Below are 19,655 nucleotides of genomic sequence, written 5' to 3' on the forward strand. Positions count from 1 at the left end.
TATGCCTGCTGGGCATAGTTCAAAGGCCATACAGTACTTTTAGTTGGTAAATCTGCAAAAAAAATGTACGGGGACAGTGAATTTGGAACCCACAGGATTCACCTCAAACCCATGATAGAGACAAACCTGAATCTTATCTCTAATAGACACCTGACCATTACACCTATATGAGCTAGTTGGATATCCAGTTATTCAAACCTTGGGCAGCAATATGGAGTTGTCCCCAGTTTGGGACTACCACAACCTCCATTCTGCTGGAAGGCTTTCCACAAGATTGCCTCTGTGGGAATTTGTTCCCATTCAGACCAAATAACATTTGTGAGGACGGTACTGATGTTGGTTGAGAAGACCTGGCTCTGAATCACATTTCCAATTAATCTAAAAGGTGTTCAGTAGGGTTGAGGTCAGGGCTTTGTACAGGCCACTCAAGTTCCTGCACACCAAAATCATCAAACCATGTCTTTATGGAGCTGGCTTTTTACACAGTGGCACAGTCATGCAGAAACAGAAAATGGCTTTCCTCAAACTCTTACCACAAAAGATGGAAGCTTGCAATGGTCTGAAATATCTTTGTATCATGTAGCATTTCACCCTCTATGTACCCTCCACTGGAAACACCTGAACTCAATAATTTGGAAGGGTTTCCAAATATTTTTGGCCTTATAGTATACATAGCCTTTGATACTATTTAACTCCTTCACGCCTGTAGCGGTACCTCCTGTAGAGGCTGCTGGATATTGTTGGCCGCTGACACCCTGTCCAGACTGGCAATAACTTCCCAGACACTCCAAGACAATGAGCAGTCCCTTAGTTTTGTTTTGTGTTATTATTGAGGGATTACAACTTGGATGGGGATAAGGGATTATGGGCACATGGGATGCCCAGAAAGATTTTTTTTGCATAGCTTGGGACAAATTATAAACTCTCCTCTTCCTACAGTATAACTCTTTAGACACAGCCAGCATGTGGTTAGGCCTGACACTGGCTTCAGCCAGGCCCTAGCAACAACCCGGGCCTGGAGAATGGAAAGTTCTGTTGCTAGCAGTCCTAGGTAGACTACTGATCCCAGTAAGCCCTCTTCAGGCTCTGCCAGCCCTCCACTGCCCATGACGCCACAGTCCTCAACTGTATGACTCCCCAGCTTTCCTGGCTGTGTGTGTCACTCACCGACGCCCAGTGGATCCCTCCTGGAGACTTGCCCGGTAGTACTCTCCACTTTCCTCTCCTGCTCCTGGTCAGGGCACCCCTGTGGTTTGTACGCGGTTACCTTCCACTCCCGAGCTCCAGGTCCAAGGTCCCGCCGAACAGATTGGAGAGCTTTCCAAAAGGCCACGACAGCTAGTATTCCATCTCCCAGTTCTTCTGCCAGACAACTCCTCCCCAGCTGGGCTGATCCTGAGTATTTCAAGGGAGCCTCCCCCGTGCCAATCCTAGTTGGGGATTGGTCAGGGCCCCCTGAGACACCCCAGGCAGCCCCACCTCTCTTCCCATCTTCCTTCTAGAAGCCTCTAGGCCTGATTAAATTTACCTGTACTGAAAAAATCCTACTACTAGCACCTACCTAAAGTAGAGGGTGCTACACGTGTAAAACAAATATTAATGCCTAAGCACAATTTTGCACTTTTGACATGTGATAGTATAAGTGTACATATCATCACAACTACTTTGTGCATCCAGGTGGATTATAACTTGTTTTCCTAAGGACAAATTGGGCTTTCATTTGTTAGTAAATGGTAATGAATATCTCCTGTTTTTTGTTTTTTATTATTATCATAGGTAAAACTGGCCCAAAATAGTACAAAAAAAATCATTTTTTTAAAATGTAGCTGTTTATTTCTTGTTACTACCATAACCTACCACCAAACAACAACCCAAAATAAATTTTCCTGCTTTGAACATTGCAGCAATACCACATATGTGTATGTTAGTTGTATGTAACCGTAGTACAGCCCAGAAACAATAGTGCCCATTTTGCGTTTTTTTTTTTGTTTTTTTTTTTCCTACCTAAAACACACTGACGCTAACTGACACTGATGCTAATTTCAAAAATGCTTTTTTTTTTTTTAAAAAAACCCTGCCCAAAATATACTGACCTTTCACCCTTACTTGACCCAAACACTAATCCTGACCTAAATTGAACCTTGATCTAGCTATTTTTTACTATTTTTTAAATTTTTTAAATTTATTTTTTTACACACAGATGTTGTTTTTTTTCTCTGCAATACACACTATATTACCAAAAGTATTGGGACATCTGCCTTTACACGCACATAAACTTTAATAGCACCCCAGTCTTTGCAGCTATAACAGCTTCAACTCTTCTGGGAAGGCTGTCCACAAGGTTTAGGAGTGTGTCTATGGGAATGTTTGACCATTCTTCCAGAAGGGCATTTGTGAGGTCAGCCACTGAAGTGGACGAGAAGGCCTGGCTCACAGTCTACTCTCTAATTCATCCCAAAGGTGTTGAGGTCAGGACTCTGTGCAGGCCAGTCAAACTCCTCCACCCCAAACTCACCCGTCCATGTCTTCATGAACCTTGGTTTGTGCACTGGTCCAAATCATTTGGTGGAGGGGGGATTATGGTGTGGGGTTGTTTTTCAGGGGTTGGGCTTGGCCCCTGAGTTCCAGTGAAGGGAACTCTTAAGATGTCAGCATACCAAGACATTTTAGACAATTTTATGCTCTCAACTTTGTGGAAACAGTTTGGCGATGACCCCTTCCTGTTTCAACATGACTGCGCACCAGTGCACAAAGCAAGGTCCATAAAGACATAGATGAGCGAGTTTGGGGTGGAGGAACATGACTGATCTCAACCTGATAGAACACCTTCTCCTTCAACGTCAGTGCCTGACCTCACAAATGCGCTACTAGAAGAATGGTCAAACATTCCCATAGACACACTCCTAAACCTTTTGGACAGCCTTCCCAAAAGAGTTGAAGCTGGTATAGCTGCAAAGGGTGGGCCCACTCGATATTGAACCCTACGCACTAAGACTGGGGTGCCATTAAAGTTCATGTGTGTGTAAAGGCAGGTGTCCCAATACTTTTGACAATACAGTGTATCTCTCCCCTCCATTCCCAGAGAGAGAGAGAGAAACAGTAGTCGGCTTCACAGTAACTGATCACTGTGACGGCCAATCAGAGGCTATCACAGCTATCAGGTGACCCGTAACTGGGAGTTCCAGGTCCCGATCGTTAGTATGGGACCCTGGGTTCGCACTGAGACCCCGGTCTCTTTTCTGGTAGCGCGCGCTCCCAGCACAAAGACAGATACGCATATTTGCGGCCCCATGGAAAAAACTCAGTCCAGTAGGGTCACAAATATGCGTGGGGTTGGCGTGAAGGAGATAGTAATGGAAATCAAACCATAACAGGATGCAATCCCAGTACAGTTCCTAATGCAACATGTATATTTCCTTCATATATAGTATTTTAAGTTAGCCAAATATCTATTTTTGTTAACCCCTTGAATAGTTTCAGTTAGAAGTTGCAGCAACTTGAGTGTGCAGTTGGCAGTCATCATTGATAAATGTATCCCCCCTCTGTTAATGTTTGTGCATTGCTACACTTAGTCATTTACAATGCTGATCTATAGAATGCACTTATCATTAGTATACCTCCTCCATGTATTTAAGGCTTCCCTGAGGACTTCCAGACAAGCCTCTTGGGACGGATTCTTCGCCTAGAGAGATCCTTAAAACAACTCACTGTCTCCAAGAAGCAGCTCCCAGTCCTCTTTGTGTCGATAGTTTGTTTTCAGTTTGTTAACTATTATTTAATTAAAGATGATGAATATTGTAGGATGCTTTCAGCTAATTCAATAAATAGCCTCAGTGAGGCAATAAGTAAAGAAGACAATGAGGAGTTTTGTGTCTTGCTGGCACATGATGAACTGCTCTTCTCCTATAATAGAATGGATCTATTGTAAGAAGACGAGGGTAGTCTCCAAACTTCACAACATTGATCCATCATTAGTGATTTCTGTGTATGAGTTATTGTCAGCAGGCCAGAATTTCTGGAAAGACCTCATATGTCTAAGAAGGCAAAACTTAAAGGGGAGGTGGGGGGGGGAGAGGGGCAGACTATGACTTGTTCCATCAAAGCTCAACTCCACGCAGATATAAAAGACACAAATTATTGCAGCTTTGTATTCAATAATACTTTTGGGAAGAAGCACATATTGCGCTTGTGTGGGTAAACACCAATGCAGAAACCATCAGCATTTACCCGGGCAGGGCTGCTTACAGCTAATCAGTTGCATTGTATGGTTGTACGCAACATGTGCCGCTCCCCCGGTGCCATAAAGTGCTGGGGAATTTAGGCCTCAGCACACTGGAGCTGCTAAGTGTCTTTGTGCATGAAGCCCTAAATGTATTTTTTTAAAGTAAGCAGTGTAAGTACAAATTTTTTTTTTACTCTCCACCTTTTGCAGGCCCTGTACAACAGAGCCTAGAGAGGGGAAGAGAGAAGCAGCACAAGAAGCCCAATTGGTGTGTTGCAATGCAAGGAACATGCTGATAGGATGAGAGAGCAGAAGGACAGAGAGATTAGCTCATTTTATGGGCGTGCCACATCATCAGGACCCTACATGGAACGAAATTCAGATGGTTCAGTAGGGAATGGCCAAATTTCCAAAATTCCCGGCTATAGACGGCAACACCAGGGGCATTGCTAGGTTTACAAAAGATCTGGGGCTAGAGTCCATAGCAGCAAAGTAAAGAAAGTCATACCCTTGGGCAGGCATACACATGTATATAATGTGTGTGTGTGTAACATTATATATTATCATCAGGGCTTTTTTTTCTCAAACAATAGGTGCTGGAACTTAACCACGGCCCCACAAACCCCCCCCCCCCCTACACACACCCTCCAAATCCCATCAAATAGTGGGTGTGTTCAGTCAAATTTCACAAAAACAGTAGGAGGGTCTTAAAGGGGCATTAAACACCAGGATTGCATTACATACAGAGTGCAGAGCTGTCACTTGTAAACACAGAAACCAGACTTCTGTGTTTACAAGTGATTGTGGTGAGCAGGCACCAAAGGGTCTGAGCCAGAGGTGGTGGAACTGAGTTCCACCAAGTTCCCCCTGAAAAAAAGCCCTGATTGTCATTAAATCAGGGTACCCAAAGCCCCCCCCCCTCATTACATCAGGGTCCCCAGAAAGCCCCCCTTACATCGGGGTCACCAGAGAGCTTGTCATGTTACCTGCCACAAGATACAGAGACGCAAGTGTATATAGAAGACAGGCTAGTGTATACAGAGAGACTGGGAATACAGAGAGGAGAGTGGCTAGAGTATACAGAGAAGGGAGAGGCTGGGTATACATAGAGGGAAGATGCTGGGTATACAGAGAGGGGAGAGGCTGGGTATACAGAGAGGGGAGAGGCTGGGTATACAGAGAGGGGAGAGGCTGGGTATACAGAGAGGGGAGAGGCTGGGTATACAGATAGAGGAGAGGCTGGGTATGCAGAGAGGAGTAAGGCTGGGTATACAGAGGGAGAAGAGGCTGGGTATACAGATAGAGGAGAGGCTGGGTATACACAGGGGGGAGATGCTGGGTATACAGAGAGGGGAGAGGCTGGGTATACAGAGAGGGGAGAGGCTGGGTATACAGAGAGGGGAGATGCTGGGTATACAGAGAGGGGAGAGGCTGGGTATACAGAGAGGGGAGAGGCTGGGTATACAGAGAGGGGAGAGGCTGGGTATACAGAGAGGGGAGAGACTGGGTATACAGAGAGGGGAAAGGCTGGGTATACAGAGAGGGGAGAGGCTGGGTATACAGAGAGGGGAGAGGCTGGGTATACAGATAGAGGAGAGGCTGGGTATACAGATAGAGGAGAGGCTGGGTATACAGAGGGGGGAGATGCTGGGTATACAGAGAGGGGAGAGGCTGGGTATACAGAGAGGGGAGAGGCTGGGTATACAGAGAGGGGAGATGCTGGGTATACAGAGAGGGGAGAGGCTGGGTATACAGAGAGGGGAGAGGCTGGGTATACAGAGAGGGGAGATGCTGGGTATACAGAGAGGGGAGAGGCTGGGTATACAGAGAGGGGAGAGGCTGGGTATACATAGAGGGGAGATGCTGGGTATACAGAGAGGGGAGAGGCTGGGTATACAGAGAGGAGTAAGGCTGGGTATACAGAGAGAGAAGAGGCTGGGTATACAGAGAGGGGAGATGCTGGGTATACAGAGAGGGGAGAGGCTGGGTATACAGAGAGGGGAGAGGCTGGGTATACAGAGAGGGGAGAGGCTGGGTATACAGATAGAGGAGAGGCTGGGTATACCGAGGGGGGAGATGCTGGGTATACAGAGAGGGGAGAGGCTGGGTATACAGAGAGAGGAGATGCTGGGTATACAGAGAGGGGAGATGCTGGGTATACAGAGAGGGGAGATGCTGGGTATACAGAGAGGGGAGATGCTGGGTATACAGAGAGGGGAGAGGCTGGGTATACAGAGAGGGGAGAGGCTGGGTATACATAGAGGGGAGATGCTGGGTATACAGAGAGGGGAGAGGCTGGGTATACAGAGAGGAGTAAGGCTGGGTATACAGAGAGAGAAGAGGCTGGGTATACAGAGAGGGGAGATGCTGGGTATACAGAGAGGGGAGAGGCTGGGTATACAGAGAGGGGAGAGGCTGGGTATACAGAGAGGGGAGAGGCTGGGTATACAGATAGAGGAGAGGCTGGGTATACCGAGGGGGGAGATGCTGGGTATACAGAGAGGGGAGAGGCTGGGTATACAGAGAGAGGAGATGCTGGGTATACAGAGAGGGGAGATGCTGGGTATACAGAGAGGGGAGATGCTGGGTATACAGAGAGGGGAGAGGCTGGGTATACATAGAGGGGAGATGCTGGGTATACAGAGAGGGGAGAGGCTGGGTATACAGAGAGGAGTAAGGCTGGGTATACAGAGAGAGAAGAGGCTGGGTATACAGAGAGGGGAGATGCTGGGTATACAGAGAGGGGAGAGACTGGGTATACAGAGAGGGGAGAGGCTGGGTATACATAGAGGGGAGATGCTGGGTATACAGAGAGGGGAGAGGCTGGGTATACAGAGAGGAGTAAGGCTGGGTATACAGAGAGAGAAGAGGCTGGGTATACAGAGAGGGGAGATGCTGGGTATACAGAGAGGGGAGAGGCTGGGTATACAGAGAGGGGAGAGGCTGGGTATACAGAGGGGGGAGATGCTGGGTATACAGAGAGGGGAGAGGCTGGGTATACAGAGAGAGGAGATGCTGGGTATACAGAGAGGGGAGATGCTGGGTATACAGAGAGGGGAGATGCTGGGTATACAGAGAGGGGAGATGCTGGGTATACAGAGAGGGGAGAGGCTGGGTATACAGAGAGGAGTAAGGCTGGGTATACAGAGAGAGAAGAGGCTGGGTATACAGAGAGGGGAGATGCTGGGTATACATAGAGGGGAGATGCTGGGTATACAGAGAGGGGAGAGGCTGGGTATACAGAGAGGGGAGAGGCTGGGTATACATAGAGGGGAGATGCTGGGTATACAGAGAGGGGAGAGGCTGGGTATACAGAGAGGAGTAAGGCTGGGTATACAGAGAGAGAAGAGGCTGGGTATACAGAGAGGGGAGATGCTGGGTATACAGAGAGGGGAGAGGCTGGGTATACAGAGAGGGGAGAGGCTGGGTATACAGAGAGGGGAGAGGCTGGGTATACAGAGGGGGGAGATGCTGGGTATACAGAGAGGGGAGAGGCTGGGTATACAGAGAGAGGAGATGCTGGGTATACAGAGAGGGGAGATGCTGGGTATACAGAGAGGGGAGATGCTGGGTATACAGAGAGGGGAGAGGCTGGGTATACATAGAGGGGAGATGCTGGGTATACAGAGAGGGGAGAGGCTGGGTATACAGAGAGGAGTAAGGCTGGGTATACAGAGAGAGAAGAGGCTGGGTATACAGAGAGGGGAGATGCTGGGTATACAGAGAGGGGAGAGGCTGGGTATACAGAGAGGGGAGAGGCTGGGTATACAGATAGGGGAGAGGCTGGGTATATAGAGAGGGGAGAGGCTGGGTATACAGAGAGGGGAGATGCTGGGTATACAGAGAGGGGAGATGCTGGGTATACAGAGAGGGGAGAGGCTGGGTATACAGAGAGGGGAGAGGCTGGGTATACAGATAGGGGAGAGGCTGGGTATACAGAGAGGGGAGAGGCTGGGTATACAGAGAGGGGAGAGGCTGGGTATACAGAGAGGGGAGAGGCTGGGTATACAGAGAGGGGAGATGCTGTGTATACAGAGTGGGGAGAGGCTGGGTATACAGAGAGGGGAGAGGATGGGTATACAGATAGGGGAGAGGCTGGGTATATAGAGAGGGGAGAGGCTGGGTATACAGAGAGGGGAGATGCTGGGTATACAGAGAGGGGAGAGGCTGGGTATACAGAGAGGGGAGAGGCTGGGTATACAGAGAGGGGAGAGGCTGGGTATACAGAGAGGGGAGAGGCTGGGTATACAGAGAGGGGAGATGCTGGGTATACAGAGAGGGGAGAGGCTGGGTATACAGCGTTTCCCCCCTCCCCCTCGGTCTGCACTCACCTGCTCAGGAGCTCTGTGTGAAAAAGTTCCTCCCGACTCTATGATATGGGCGGAGCAAGGGAGGAGACTCACTCTCACACTGATCTCCCTTTTGTGGCTGTCAGTGAACCCCCGAGTGCAAAGTACTCAGTGAGAGTGCCGCGGCTGTGCGGGAAGCGCTGTGTCAGACAGCCCGGGACACTCTCACTGTAGGGCCGGCCCTGGACTCGGGGCTATAGGCCCCAGATTCAGGGCTCCAGCCTCAATAGCCACCCCTTAACGACGCCACTGGGCAACACTGATCATTGTATTCTGACAGCAGGGAAGGTTCCCCACTGTCAGAATACAATACCACAGTGGAAGGGATTCCCCCATCCACATCGAATATGTGGATAGGGAAATAAAGGTATTTTCTTTCATTCAACCTACTGGTTGAACAAAAAAAAAGCATAATGTATAGGTTGCCTTATTTGTTTTTGTTTTTTAAAGGGGTCCTTGCTGTGATAACATGGTGCATGCACATGGTCATGAGTTGAGTTATGAAGGAAATACGTGATCTCCCATTGGCCCATTTAATGGTAAGGAATTAATACATATCTAGAGGTGGAATGTGAGTGGCACCTGCACTCTGCATGCACAGCGTGGGATACCAAGAGGACCTGAAAGTGTTTCAAAGGATTGGACCCCTTTACCAGCAAGCCTACTGCTTGCAATCTGCAGCAGATAACCCAACCTGCCACCAAGGGGATTGCAGGTTCAGATCATTACTTGTACCTAAATGAAATTTGTATCATTTTTTTTAGACAGATAGAGCTTTCTTTCAGGGGCATTTAATCACCACTGTTTTTTTGGGGGTTTTTTCTGCTATATAAACAAAAAAATAATGAAAATTTTGAAAAAAAAAACATGTTTTCTTGTTTCTGTTATAAAAGTTTGCCAATAATCTTCCTTCATAAATTTAAGCTAAAATGTGTTTTGCTACATTTCTTGAGTAAAGATAACCCAAATCAGTGTATATTACGTAGTCGGTGTGAAAGTTAGAGAGTCTACAAACTATTCGAAAATTGATCAATTCTGATGTACTGATTGCCTTTTTAATTTCTCAAGGCCCTAAAATGCCAGGCTAGACCAAGTTATTTAGTACAATTCATGGTGAGTTTTTTAAAGTCGTAATTTTTTTGTTACAATTTTTTGGAAAATGAATAAATTAACCACTTCCCGCCCGGCCCATAGCAGATGACGGCCAGGCGGTGGTTCAGTTATCCTGACTGGGCTTCATATGACGTCCAGCAGGATAACATGCCGCCGCGCGCCCGTGGGGGCGTGCATCGCGGCGATCGGTGGAGCGGTGTGTCAGTCTGACACACCGCTCCACCGATCTTGGTAAAGAGCCTCTGGCGGAGGTTCTTTACCATGTGATCAGCCGTGTCCAATCACGGCTGATCACGATGTCAATAGGAAATGCCGTTGATCAGCTTTTCCTCACTCGCATGTGACGCAAGTAGAGGAGCTCTCCTGACAGGGGGGGTCTGCGCTGATTGTTTATCAGCGCAGCCGTCCCTCAAATGACCACACTGGACCACCAGGGATCGCCACTAGGACGACCAGGGAAGGGACAACATGTGGATGGCCAGGTATGTACCCATGGCCATCCAATGTGCCCAGTCAGTGCCCAATCTGTGCCAATCAGTGCACACAAATGGGCACTGATTGGCACCATTATATTGCAGTGTTGCCCAGCAATGCCACCCTTAGGGGCATCAGTGCCACCAATCAGTGTCATCAGTGCCCACCTATCAGTGCCTATCAGTGCCCATCCGTGCCACCTATCAGTGCCACCCATAAGTACCCATTAATGCCACCTACGAGTGCCCATCAGTGCCACCTATGAGTGCCCGTCGGTGCCACCCATAAGAACCCATCAATGGCACCTACAAGTGCCCATCAGTGCTGCCTATGAGTGCCCATCGGTGCCACCTATGAGTGTCCATCAGTGCCACATACCAGTGCCACCTATCAGTGCCCATCAGTGCCACCTATCAGTGCCCATCAGTGCCGCCTATCAGTGCCCATCATCAGTGCCTGTCAGTGCCACCTCAGCAGTGCCACCTCATTGGTACCACCTCATCAGTGCACATCAGTACCGCCATATCAGTGCCCGTCAGTGCAGCCATATCAGTGCCCGTCATTGAAGAAGAAAACCTACTTATTTACAAAAAATTTTAACAGAATCAAAGAAAAACTTGTTTTTTTTTCAAAATTTTTGGTCTTTTTTTATTTGTTGCACAAAAAATAAAAACCGCAAAGGTGATCAAATACCACCAAAAGAAAGCTCTATTTGTGGGAACAAAATGATAAAAAAATTGTTTGGGTACAGTGTAGCATGACCGCGCAATTGTCATTCAAATTGCGACAGCGCTGAAAGCTGAAAATTGGCCTGGGCAGGAAGGTGTCTAAGTGCCTGGTATTGAAGTGGTTAAGTAACATTTGTTTTTGTTTACAATTTTTTACATACTGTCACCAGGGCAGTACAGCATCATCATATGACTGGTGTACCGGTGATCAGGGACACTGACTGGTGACACTAAGAAAAGCTATTTTATTTAGAAATCACTTTTCTACCTGTAGTCATCTTGAGAAAGGGCAGATGATTCATGTACCATTTATTTCCTGGAATCCATCTATCCTTAGCTCAGGTATGCAGGCAGGAGGATGTACTTAACTGAGAAAACCCCTCCTCCCCTCCAGGTGAAAGAAAAAAACTCCTGGGATGTATGACGTAATTTTGGTCTAGGCCAGAAACCAGGAAGCAACTGGAGAAATGTAAAAAAAAAAAAGTAAAACAAGTAAATAGAATATACCTTCCTATCTATTTACTAATGCTAGCAGTATAAGGATTAAATAGTTTATATTGATTGAGAGAGTTTAGATCCACTTTAAAGTCAAATATTTTTTTTCATATAAATCAGATAAAAATTGCAAAATTTACATGTATTTGAATTTTTTCTAAATTTCTCCTCATAGCTCAATTTTTTAGTTCTCTCATGGCCATATTGCTTGACATCCCATACTCTTTGTGCACTTAAGAGCAGGGTGCAGCGTGGTGTGTAGGTAAGCAGTGAACACACAGAGGAGAATGAGTAGGGTTGCCACCTGTCCGGTTTTGACCCGGACAGCCCGGGTTTTGACACATGTGCCCGGGTTTCAACCCGCCTGAAACCCGGACACATATAGCAACTGTTCAACCACCCTCTGGCCCCAACATCTAGAGTGGCGCATCCCGATTCCCGTGGCCGCTGCCATCAATGTACACTGTCACACTGTGCGAGAGCTGGGCAGTGGGCAGCGGGAGCGGGCGCCCTGTGATTGTCTGAATTAGTCATGTGCGGGCGGCGTTCATAAGGGTTTGTGATTGGCCTGGTGGAGCTGGTGACTGGTCAAATGTGGAGGCGGACTGTGGGTGATCGCGGCCGCCCGGAGTCCCGCCTCCCTGCCTGGCGTGCGCTGTCTGTGTGTCTCTCCTAAGGTGAGGTGAGGTCTCTCTGTCATATTCTCTACCACCCGCCTGTCTGTCAGCCCCCCCTCCCCTGTCAGCCACCCCCCTCCCCTGTCAGCTACCCCCCTCCTCTGTCAGCTACCCCCCTCCTCTGTCGGCTACCCCCCTCCTCTATCGGCTACCCCCCTCCTCTGTCAGCTACCCCCCTCCTCTATCAGCTACCACCTCCCCTCCGTCAGCTACCACCTCCCCTCTGTCAGCTACCCCCTCCTCTGTCAGCTACTCCCTCCCCTCTGTCAGCTACCCCCTCCTCTGTCAGCTACCCCCTCCCCTCTGTCAGCTACCCCCTCCTCTGTCAGCTACTCCCTCCCCTCTATCAGCTACCCCCTCCCCTCTATCAGCTACCCCCCTCCTCTGTCAGCTACTCCCTCCCCTCTATCAGCTACCCCCCTCCTCTGTCAGCTACTCCCTCCCCTCTGTCAGCTACCCACTCCTCTGTCAGCTACTCCCTCCCCTCTATCAGCTACCCCCCTCCTCTGTCAGCTACTCCCTCCCCTCTATCAGCTACCCCCCTCCTCTGTCAGCTACTACCTCCCCTCTATCAGCTACCCCCCTCCTCTGTCAGCAACCCCCTCCCCTCTGTCAGCTCCCCCCTCCTTTGTCAGCTACCCCCCCTCTGTCAGCTCCCCTCCCCTCTGTCAGCTCCCCCCTCCTCTGTCAGCTACCCCCTCCCCTCTGTCAGCTACCCGCCCGTCCTCTGTCAGCTACCTCCCTCCCCTCTGTCTGCTACCCCCTCCCCTCTGTCTGCTAACCCCTCCCCTCTGTTTGCTACCCCACCCTTTCTCTCAGCTACCCCCACCCTCTCTGTCAGCTACCCCCACCCTCTCTGTCAGCTACCCCCTCCCCTCTGTCAGCTACCCCCAAACAGCACGCATTCCCCCCCTTCTTCCCCCGCTCCAGCGGGGCTAATGTCCTGCAGCTGGGTCACACTGCACTGTCTGTCTGTGCGCTCTCTCTCTCCCAACCAGCCTCGGGCGCCGATGCCCCAGAGACAGTGAATTGAGGGCCTCTGGACTGTTGTCCTAGCAACCAGGGACGCTTTTGCAGGAGAAAACATGGTATTACAGACTCTGCTCTACTAACACCATCCACTGCCCTACTGACACCATCCACTGCCCTACTGACACCATCCACTGCCCTACTGACGCCATCCACTGCCCTACTGACGCCGTCCACTGCCCTACTGACGCCGTCCACTGCCCTACTGACGCCGTCCACTGCCCTACTGACGCCGTCCACTGCCCTACTGACACCATCCACTGCTCTACTGACACCAGCCACTGCTCTAATGACACCATCCACTGCTCTACTGATGCCGTCCACTACTCTACTGACACCATCCACTGCCTTACTGACACCATCCACTGCCTTACTGACACCAACCTCTGCTCTACTGACACCATCCACTGCTCTACTGATGCCGTCCACTACTCTACTGACACCATCCACTGCCTTACTGACACCAACCACTGCTCTACTGACACCAACCACTGCTCTACTGACACCAACCACTGCTCTGCTGATGCCGTCCACTACTCTACTGACACCATCCACTGTTCTACTGACGCCGTCCACTACTCTGCTGACACCATCCACTGCCCTACTGACACCATCCACTGCTCTACTCTAACAGTGTCCGCTTTTAAGGTAGGCTAGTTCCTAATTTTAACTGACATTTCTTTTATTAATTAAATCATATTTTATGGGTACACAAATGCTTTTGTTTTATTTAATCATGCCCCTTTAAGTCCCCCTACTGTAAATGCAATTTGGCCACAGCCACTGTTCACTGTAGAACACCTCATTACTGCTCTTTCTGGGTAACCCAAAAGGTGTCCCATGTATTTTACAATCCTATAGCGTGTACTACAAAAAAATTGCCATGCGCTGCAAAAGTGTTCGGGTTTGGCTTGAAGAAAAGGTGGTAACCCTAAGAATGAGGCCTGGCAGGACAGCGCCGCTGACCACAACCACTTACAAGACTGTAGCAGTGGAGCGTTAGTTTGAAATTATGCCAAGGAGTGGAAATGCAGGCTGGCCAGTCTACACTAAAATGGGAGGCTTCCTTGAGCTGAAGATAATCGTAGTCCCTGCACTGTCCCCACTCCTCTGGAACCTTTTTCCTACCTCTGAGCACTTTCCATGCCAGACAAGGAACCTGTCCCTACGCTAACCACTTGCAAACAGCATGTCAAACCCAGGAGCCAGTGTCTTAAATAGACATTGCCCAGACCCAAGATGACCACCAAGGTCACAAAGGATACCAGCGTCCAATCGGACACCTGTTCCCCTGGTGATCGCAGGAAATCATAGAAGAACTAAGTTCCTCACTACTTCCTTCTCTTTCTGCATTGCTGCTTTGGTCGAGCACCACCTACAGTGGGGAGTGTGAACTGCACCTGCTTACACACTCCTACAAGACTCCATAGATCCCAACAGCACAGGGGGCACAAAGAGAATAGGTATGAAGCAGCAAGGCTAGGTGACAATTAAAAAGCTTAAGGAGGGATTTTCCAAAAAAAGCATCAAATACAAGCAAGTTTTGTTATTTTTAACTGATTTAAGGAAAAAAAATACTTTAATACCACTTTAATTGTCATAAGCATCTAATATAGGAAAGGTTATGAGTGAAAAAGCACCAGTAGGTGTACATTAACATACACTATATTACCAAAGGTATTGGGATGTCTGCCTTTACACACACACACACACATTTACCCCAAACTCGCTCATCCATGTCTTTATGGACCTTGCTTTGTGCACTGGTGTGCATTTATGTTGGAACAGGAAGGGGAAATCCCCAAACTGTTCCCACAAAGTTGGGAGCATGAAATTGTTCAAAATGTCTTGGTATGCTGACGCCTTAAGGGTTCCCTTCACTGGAACTACGGGGCCAAGTCCAACCCCTGAAAAACAACCCCACACCATAATCCCCCCTCCACCAAATGATTTGGACCAGTGCACAAAGCAAGGTCCATAAAGACACGGATGACATGGAACTTGACTGGCCTGCACAGAGTCCTGACCCCACCTCAATAGAACACCTTTGGGATGAATTAGAGTGGAGACTGCGAGCCAGGCCTTCTTGGCCAACATCAGTGCCTGACCTCAGAAATGCGCTTCTGGAAGAATGGTCAAACATTCCCATAGACACACTCCTAAACCTTGTGGACAGCCTTCCCAGAGTTGAAGTTGTAATAGGTGCAAATGTTGGGCCAAATCAATATTGATCCCTATGGACTAAGACTGGGATGCCATTAAAGTTCATGTGCGTGTAAAGGCAGGCATCCCAGTACTGTTGGTAATTTGCATATTTCTTATGGTTGTAATGACTGGGGTTATAGCAAGTGTGTCAGTTGCCAAACTATTTTGCATTAATAGATGTCCCTTTTTTCCGATCTCATAAAGGTGAGGGGTATGGGGCACCATTGACCCTTTCGGCTTCTGGCAAAGTGTCCCGCTTGTTACTCGGGGCCCACTCATCAAGACAATCCAATCTCTTTATAACAATATGCTCTTGCCTGTCAAGGCAATTTTTTTCAGCGCCTAATTTTTTTTCTTCAGCCGAGCAGTTACAAATTGGACATTAGTGTAAGTATACTGGATCTACTTCTGACATCCAGCATCAGAGTTTGGTCAGTATTGTTTGAAGGAAAAGCCCCTTACACAGCAAAATCTTAAGGAGAAGTGACAGAGAACTGAGCAGCCACATCAGACGGCTCTCCTCAACATGTACATCTATAGGAACGATGGGAAGGTGATGACTGTAAATTGTATAATGTTATTTATATTGACCTGGAAACATAACAGACAAAGATACAATTACACTTGTGTTTAGAGGCACACTGCACTTTTATATTACACTTCACCATTAGCATGATGACTTTTCAATGCGGCCCCAAGCTTAAAGCCTTTTTATGGGTGTCGCGCAATGCTTTTCAAGTAATAGAACAATACATTCTCAAATGTATCTTCCCTGCAATCAATCCAGTAGTGATTGTAAAACATATCAGTGTTTCCTATGGCTCAGAGCTTTGATGTGTATTTATTGATATAGTTGATATGGTTTGTAGCATGTACAAGGCTTAGCTATCCCCCCTAAAGTGCCAGTTCAAATAAGCACCTTTAAAAAATATGCACAAAGACATCACAAGTTATTATAAATGTATAATAAATAAATTATAAATAGCTTTTGAAACTATTTTGGGACCATTGTCATTTATACAGCGATCAGTGCTATAAAAATGCACTGATTACTGTGTAAATGACACTGGCAGAGAAGGAGTTAACCACTAGGGGGCGATCAAGGGGTTAAGTGTGTCCTAGGGAGTTATTCTACCTGTGGGGGGATGGGCTACTACTTACATGACAGCGATCACTGCTCCCGATGACAGGGAGCAGAGATCTCTGTCGTATCACTAGGAAGAACGGGGAAATGCCTTGTTTACAAAGGCATCTCCCTGTTCTTCTGCTCCGTGACAGGATCGCGGGCACCCGAGTAAGGATGGGTGAGTGAAAAATCCCCAGTGACTGCAATATAATCAGTGGGAGGCCCAGGGATGTCTACACACAGCATGCCCTACGGGGACAGTGCTACACACTTTTGTAAATTTAAGAAAACCCTTTATGTTTGTTATGTGTTTTGATTTCGCCCAGCTTACCTACATTTTTTAAAAATATTTCCTAAACCTTTAGATGCCTCCCAAGGGAAAGTGTCATGGTTGACTGCAAGTTTATGTTTTAACAATGTTAGAGTGAGTCTGTCCCAAGTCTGTCCTCATTAACATACAATGCAAGAAGTCCAGCTCCTAAACCTCCAACCCTTTGTTAAGACAGACAGTGTTCAAACCTAGTTACAACTGATAATGAAGGTCGGCCTGCACAATAAAGACAGGGTTAATTACAGAGATGCCGAGCCCCCTCATCAACAAGTATTTTCCTTTCTGAAGGGTTTCCATCATACTAACCGCAATTTTCTTTTCCTGCACTAATCAAGAACTTAGCTCATGCATTTTGAGCCCCCACCACAGTCCAGCATTAAAGGGCTTGTAAAGGTAAAAATTTTTTCACCTTAATGCATTCTATGCATTAAGGTGAAAAAACTTCTGACAATACCGCCGCCCCCAGCCCCCCCATTTTACTTACCTGACGCCTCGAAAGTCAGCTTCTCGTTCCCGACATCTATTCCTCCGCTCACCCTGGCCGCTGATTGGCTACAGTGGATGGATTGGAAGCAGCGCAGCCATTGGCTCGTGCTGCTGTCAATCACATCCAATGATGCGGCGCGCTGGGGGGCGGGGCCGAGTGATACAGTGAGCGGCTATAGCCGCCGGCTGTATCACGGGAGCGCGCCCGCAAGCACTAACCACCATGCAAGGGAGCTCGCATTAAGGTGGTTAATGCTTGCGGGGAGGAGCTGAAACAGCCGCCGAGGGACCCCAGAAGACCAGGTTCGGGGCCACTCTGTGCAGAACGAGCTGCACAGTGAAGGTAAGTATAACATGTTTGTTATTTTTAAAAAAAAAAAATTTTACCTTTACAACCCCTTTAAAGGGATTATAAAGGCAGAAGGTTTTTTTATTTTTATTCTATGCATGAAGATAAAAAGCCTTCTGTGTGTAGCAGCCTCCCCAGCACCCCCGATACTTACCTGAGCCCCCTCTCTGTCCAGCGATGTCCACGAGTCCCTCGGCCGTCTGGGACTCTGCCTCCTGATTGGCTGAGACATAGCAGCAGCGCCATTGGCTCCCACGGCTGTCAATCAAATTCAGTTAGCCAATCAGGGGAGAGAGGGGGCAGGGCGGGACTGCAGCTCCGTGTCTGAATTGACACACAGAGCTGCAGCTCGGCTTCACACACAGAGCTGTTTGCTGTGGGGGCACTCGAGAAGAGGGAGGGGCCAGGAGCAGCAAAGAAGCAAAGAAGAGAAGGATCCAGGCTGCTCTGTACAAAACTAACTGCAGAGAGCAGGTAAGAATAACATGTTATATATATATATATATATATATATATATATATATATATAAAAAAACCTTCGGCCCACTCTGAGGTCCTGGGCACTCTGGAGAAGGTTTTCGTCCAGGATATCCCTGTACTTGGCCGCATTCATCTTTCCCTCTATTGCAACCAGTCGTACTGTCCCTGTAGCTGAAAAACACCCCCACAGCATGTTGCTGCCACCACCATGCTTCACTGTTGGGACTGTATTGGACAGGTGATGAGCAGTGCCTGGTTTTCTCCACACATACCGCTTAGAATTAAAGCCAAAAAGTTCTATCTTGGTCTCATCAGACCAAAGAATCTTTTTTCTCACCATCTTGGAGTCCTTCAATTGTTTTTAGCAAACTCCATGCGGGCTTTCATGTGTCTTGCACTGAGGAGAGGCTTCCGTCGGGCCACTCTGCCATAAAGCCCCGACTGGTGGAGGGCTGCAGTGATGGTTGACTTTCTACAACTTTCTCCCATCTCCCGACTGCATCTCCGGAGCTCAGCCACAGTGATCTTTGGGTTCTTCTTTACCTCTCTCACCAAGGCTCTTCTCCCCCGATAGCTCAGTTTGGCAGGACGGCCAGCTCTAGGAAGGGTTCTGGTTGTCCCAAACGTCTTCCATTTAAGGATTATGGAGGTCACTGTGCTCTTAGGAACCTTAAGTGCAGCAGAAATTTTTTTTGTAACCCTGGCCAGATCTGTGCCTTGCCACAATTCTGTCTCTGAGCTCTTCAGGCAGTTCCTTTGACCTCATGGTTCTCATTTGCTCTGACATGCACTGTGAGCTGTAAGGTCTTATATAGACAGGTGTGTGGCTTTCCTAATCAAGTCCAATCAGCATAATCAAACACAGCTGGACTCAAATGAAGGTGTAGAACCATCTCAAGGATGATCAGAAGAAATGGACAGCACCTGAGTTAAATATATGAGTGTCACAGCAAAGGGTCTGAATACTTAGGACCATGTGATATTTCAGTTTTTCTTTTTTAATAAATCTGCAAAAATGTCAACAATTCTGTGTTTTTCTGTCAATATGGGGTGCTGTGTGTACATTAATGAGGAAAAAAATGAACTTAAATGATTTTAGCAAATGGCTGCAAAATAACAGAGTGAAAAATTTAAGGGGGTCTGAATACTTTCCGTCCCGCTGTATATATATCTATATATATAGATATATATACCTATATATATATATTTTTTTTTTAATGAGCGTTTACAATCACTGTAAGTAACTAGTTTTTTCAGACTTGGCGGGAACTTTGTTCTGCCATGGAGCTTATCAGAAAAGGAGAATTTCGGTAAGTATGATCAGGCCTGAACTGGCCATAGGGCACACTTTTTGCTGGGTGGGCTGGGGCTGCTGGACCACATGTCCTAACAAGAGCTAACAAGAGCTAGCTAATGCAGGGGTCTCCAACCCCTGGGCTGTGGACCAGTACCGGTCCGTGGCTTGTTGATGACCAAGCCACACAGGTGGAGGTAAGCAGAGACCACGGTCCGGAGAGGGCTAACACATGCCGTGGTCGCTGCTCATCTCCCACTATATTGCAGTGCCTGTGTATCCTCTCTCAGCACGCCC

The sequence above is a fragment of the Aquarana catesbeiana genome, linkage group LG02 (genome assembly GCF_042186555.1).
Source record: "Aquarana catesbeiana isolate 2022-GZ linkage group LG02, ASM4218655v1, whole genome shotgun sequence".
Classification (NCBI taxonomy): Eukaryota; Metazoa; Chordata; class Amphibia; order Anura; family Ranidae; genus Aquarana; species Aquarana catesbeiana.